The sequence below is a fragment of the Callospermophilus lateralis genome, chromosome 8, assembly GCF_048772815.1.
Source record: "Callospermophilus lateralis isolate mCalLat2 chromosome 8, mCalLat2.hap1, whole genome shotgun sequence".
Lineage (NCBI taxonomy): Eukaryota > Metazoa > Chordata > Mammalia > Rodentia > Sciuridae > Callospermophilus > Callospermophilus lateralis.
In genome coordinates this window covers 24,626,834-24,632,816 of record NC_135312.1, presented here as the reverse complement: position 1 = coordinate 24,632,816, position 5,983 = coordinate 24,626,834, and the positions used below count along the sequence as shown (strand labels likewise).

The following is a 5,983-nucleotide window of genomic DNA, read 5'->3' as shown; positions in this document are numbered from 1 at the left end:
TAATGTATTTATTTACCTTAAGAAGACATTATAGAGGGGGCAATGCTCCCATTATAAGCCTAGGCAATATTATGGTTGCACTTACCCCCAAAGATAACAAGCTTCAGCTCTTTATATCACTATCAAAATTTATATTTAATAAGGTATTAACATAGAATATCTTAATAATCTATTGGTATTTAGGATTTAATTTTCCTGTATATGATTAATTAAAGAAAATTCATTGCAAAATATCACACTGTTATACTATATATTTAATATTTTCATATTTCTAAAATAAGTCAAGTCACATAAGAATTATTATTTTTCTAAGGTGAATCCTTGAGTAGTTATGGTTTTTGCAGTTAAGTTTCATTTTTTACTTTCATGGGAAAATAGAGAACACTCTGATTTCAGTGCATTAAAAATGTTTGTGCTCCATATAAAACAACATAGTATATATTAACAATCCAAAATGTTTTTACAGGTGGGCAATTACCACCCAGTGGAGTTAACACACTCTATTCAGATGAGTGGAAAAGAAAAATCTAATTGTCATAGACTAATTTTTTTTCCATTAGAAGGCAAGATTATCAAGAGATAGTAATAAAAATTTTTCATCCTTGAAAAATACAAAGAAGCTTTTAAGACTGTGTTCCAAATTGCTATATATACTATGTGTATATGGGAATGGTTTCTGTGAACTCTTGATTAGCTCTTGTTCCCAAATCACTCTGATATTCTCAGTGTGGGTTCACAGTGGTGCCTAAAGGTCTGATTCTAATGAGGAATGTCAGAACAATTTTGTCCTTATGCTGGTAGGCAATCCAATTCTGTACAAAATTTGTTGTTCTTCAAATTTCTTCTATTGAACAAACCATAATTCTTACTTGTTCTGAAATTTCCTTCTGATTAAAATGCCTACTGTGCATTTTATTTCCCTGATATCAAGATGCTTTATTCAAAAACTCATAAAATATATTTCCACCCATGTATAGGTCACATGCTGTAAAAAATACACTTACTGTTATGATTATGAAAGTCGGTTAAAAAGATTGCATTAACTACTATCTAGTTCATCTTATTTTTAAATATTTAAATATTGTGTTTCAGCCATAAAAGTTTAACATAAATAGGTAACAGTATTTATCACCATGGAACTTATTAGGGCTTAAATATACCTAAACTCTATAAAGAAAATGAAAAGATTTCAGACGAATTAAACAAATGAAAATAATGTAGGAATATATCAAAGTGCATAGATTACTTCTGATTGGGTCTGTGTTTTTGTAATAACCTATAATATTCTGCAGAAATTGGTTTTCTGATTTCTAAAATATGTGAAATAATGCTTTAAGAATTGTTATACACTTATACACATAGTAGTCATTTTAAACAAATCTGCATTAAAGTCTACATAGAGAAGGCATTCATCAAATTATTATTACTATTGCTTTACTGTATTAGAAGTAAGTAATAAGCCAGGTATGGTAGTGCATGGCTGTAATCCCAAAGCTTGGGAAGCTGAGGCAGGAGAATCATAAGTTCAAAGCCAGACTCAGCAATTTAGTAAGGACCTAAGCAAATTAGCATGATGCTGTCTTAAAATAATAAATAAAAAGAGCTGGGGATGTTGCTCAGTGGTTATGTGCCCATGGGTTCAATCCCTGGTTGAAAAAAAAGACTAAATAATAATAATTATAATAATAATATGTAGTTTTCAAATTTGCTTATTTTTAATAATACTTAAAAATTTTCTATATTAATAAATTCATTTTTTAGATAATCATTGAGTATCTAAAATATGATAGGCACAATTTAAATTATTGAGTTAACCATAAAAATTTTTAGAAATTGTTTTAATATCATGGGAATTTCATTCTAGAGAAGGCAGTCATACATAAATGATAATAAATTAATAAATATAAATAAATAAATACGAAAATTTGGAAAGCAATAGTGTAACAGTAGTTACCTAAGTTTAGTGATTAGGAAAAGACCTCTACATAGAAATGACAATGTGGGCCAAGGCTTGCATATTGAAGAAGATAAACTAAATCTTTTGATACTGGAACTATAATTTACTCAAGATATTTCAAACATATTTTAATTTGCTTACATTTGAATATTTTTATAAATATATGATTAAATTAAAATTATTAATTATAATAATAGGAAGTGAATTTACTGACATTAATGGTACAAAGTTTACCTATATGTACTCATTCTTCATTCTGCATATATATGTATGTCAGGTGTTTACTGAATTTTCAGCACATGTTTGTTGCCTGTCATCAAGGGAAGAAGCATAGGAGCTAAGAATTTCAGGGATGTTTCTGACTTCTAAGGTTGTTACATTCTCATTCACAAAGAGTCTTCTGACTTGGACAGATTGTTTAAAATTATTTGAATTGTTACATGCCCTTCATTAACATTATGATTGTAGTATTTACACTGTAGTCTTTTGAAGGTGATATGAAATGATGTTCATAAATCTAATCCCAGCACATGCCACATGGTTTCAACTGATAGGATTTAAGAAGATGAGGAAAAGGAATGAATTAAGCAACTCATTTTTGTCCAGCCTGAGAAGTACTGCAATTAGAAAATGTGCCTGCATTTGTATAAAAGAACATAAAAGACTGAAATTTATGACCATTACAATTTGGGAGATATGATGAAATGATGAAATATAAAATGATGAAACATGTATAATATATGTATATGTTATACACATATGTGTGTAATATATGTTATACATATATAATATATACATATATACATATACATATATATGTACATATATACATAATATGCATATATAGATACATACACCTATATACATATTTATGTTCATAAATACATATATATATACATATATATGTATATATATATATGGTTACTGTAATGTTGTATTCTCTGTAAGAAAATTTAGAAAATCTATTACATTCTAAAGTAAAAGTAGATGTTGTGGGACAACTATAACAAATCCCTGATATTATATAGACCAATTCTTATTTGTATTCTGTCTATATAAAGAGCAATAAATTGAAAGATATGATATTATAGATGAATTTTAAAATATATCTGCATTTAATATTTGAATAAAGATTAATCTTGTGCTTTGGGTAATAATAATGATAATGATGATGATGATAATAATAATAATAATAATAATAATAATAATAATAATGGTATTCCCCATAGAAGTCTGAGTATTTTCCTGAGTCAAATGATACATTCAGAAAATGGGGACAGTGTGTCTATCTTGTAGAAAAAACAACAACACCACCAACAACAACAACAAAAAACCTCTGTGATATATTTTCTCATGAAATTAATTCAAATAGTCGATGTCATATTGATCTGTTATCTATCCCAGGTATTGAAACACAAGGAAAGGAAACATATTCTATGAAGCACATGCTTCCTTATATCTTTAAAATTTAAACTGGTTCTCAATCTAAGCAAAGACATTACAATGCACTTAATCAAGAAAGTTTGAAATTTATTCTTTCCTAACGTCTGATTTTGATATTCTAACATGCCAGTTTGTTGTATGTCAGATTTATTACATAGTGTGAATGCACTAGGCTCCTATAGTATAATGATTTTTCTCTACTACATGACTATCTTACTAAAAAGTCTGAATGTCTTGTGCAAAAGAGAGTAATTTCTTTCTTATTCTCAGTCTCTTTGAATGAAATTCTGAATGTTGCACTTGGCTTTTATAATGAACACATCTCATGCTTAATTATATGTAGTGAATACTCCAATGCAAGTAAATACACTGTATAGCATGTCTTTCTTATCAGTTTCCTGACAGGAATGACATTCTATGACTATGCAACTCTATTTGTCTCAATATTAGAATAACTGTCCTAGCAATTTCAATTTATTCATTCTCTCTCTCTCTCTCTCTCTCTCTCTCTCTCTCTAGCTGTAGATGGAGAGCATACCTTTATTTTGTTTATTTTTATGTGGTGCTGATGATCAAACAAACCCAGTGCCTCACATATACTAGGCAAGCACTCTACCACTGAGCTACAGACCCAGCCCCAGCACTTGTTTCTTAAGGAACTCAAAATCTTTCTGAGTGAGGGAAACACGTATACTACCCACAACAAAATTTCATGATTACAAAGCATACTATTTGATTTATACCACAATAATTATAGTTGTACTCACATTTTCAAATGAAGGGAATGTCTAAATCTGTGTTTCACATTCTTCAAATGCCCTTCTGGTTAATTTTAATTTCAACCACTGAGTTGATTGGTCTCAAAGGAAAACAAAGTGGATTTATTCATCACTGAATACAATTAATTGTATATTGGTCTCTTTAGGAATGGACTTAGATAAAATGACTTAGTCACAATTTTTTCAGAAGGAAATTATAAATAATTAACCATTCTGACTAATACTACCATAAAAAAGTGAAATTCAGCACATCCAAGCAAATGGAAATCAGATAAGCAAATTACTTACAATTAATTTTCCATTACTATAACTGATTCTGCTCCATATAGTAATAATACTGGTTAGGACTAGTACCGTTTAACTCAGAGTATGTATAATAAGACTGGAAGAAGTATCACTATGTATCTCTACAATTACCAAAATACTTTTCAAATTTCTTTATTATCTAATAATATTTACTTCTCATTATTTCACATCTCAAAAAAAAAAAAAACCTTTCAAGTAAAATTGAACCCCTACACATTATACCTTATATTTTGTTCAAATCACTGAACTAGATAAGGTGTTTTTTTTTTCTTTTTCTTTTCTTTTCTTTCTTTACTTTTCTTTTTCTTTTTATTTGTCAGAACTCACTACAGAATACATGTTAAAAATAGTGGTGAATTACATGTGGCAAAGAGCGTCAAATATAGTAGTTTCATATAATTGCCTCAACATTAAGGTCAGTGACACCTGTGGAAAGATGAATTAATTAGAAGATTTGTTGATATACAAAACAAGATATAAATAATATTTTGTCTGATGATTCATTTCTGTAAATTACCATATCTTTATTTTCTGGGGGGTGGGGGGGTACCAAATTTTTTATTTGAGGTATGGTACGAATTACATAACATAAGTGGATATTTTGATACAACTTACAAAAAAGCTGAAGATAACCCCAACATGCATGCACTGCCTAGGTGACCAGAGCAGTCACTTCCAGGCTATGGGGAAGGAAGTCCGCCTAAGGCTCAGCTCTCCTCTCACTGCCTCCCAGGGTGTGCTTGTCAAAGAGATACTCCGCCATGCCGGATCCTGGGCCTCCCATCTTGCGCAAGGTGGTTACATGGTCACCCAATTCTTTGATGGATTTCACCTGCTCATTCAGGTAATGAGTCTCAATGAAGTCACACAAGTGGGGGTCATTTTTGTCAGTGGCCAGCTTGTGCAGTTCCAGGAGTGACTGGTTCACACCCTTTTCCAGGTGGTAAGCACATTCCATGGCGCTCAGCCCACTCTCCCAGTCATCAGGGTCTGGTTTCTTGATGTCCTGGAGGAAGATCTGGCCACCTCGTTGGTTCTGCAGCTCCATCAGTTTCTCAGCATGTTCCATCTCCTCGTGAGATTGGTGCAGAAAGTATCTGGCGAAGTTCTTCAAAGCCACATCATGGCGGTCGAAGTAGGAAGACATGGACAGGTAGACGTGCGCGGCGTAGAGCTCCAGGTGGATCTGGCGGTTGATGGCCACCTCCGAGTCCTGGTGGTAGTTCTGGCGCACCTGCGAGGGGACCGCGGCCGTCATGGGGGCTGAAGAGAGGCGGCTGTAGAGAGGCGCTGGAGCAGCGGCCGAGGTCTCAGGGCAGTCCTAGGGTGCTGGGAGGAGGTGGCCGAGGGCTGCTGTGATGAGCAGAAGGGGCGGGGTATGGTCAGGCGCCGGTTTGTCGGAGCACCTTGGAGGCAGGAAACCGCGGGATGCTGGGCAGAGAACATCTGGCCTACCGTATTCTTCTGTTTCAAGCACCTTTAAAATTTCGTTGAGTGT

At 32.8% G+C, this 5,983-nt stretch overlaps 1 pseudogene; it reads right to left on the bottom strand.

Moving 5' to 3' along the window:
- Positions 1–5,185: 5,185 nt before the first annotated feature.
- On the bottom strand, positions 5,186–5,752 carry LOC143406434 (ferritin heavy chain pseudogene; annotated as a pseudogene).
- Positions 5,753–5,983: the final 231 nt, after the last annotated feature.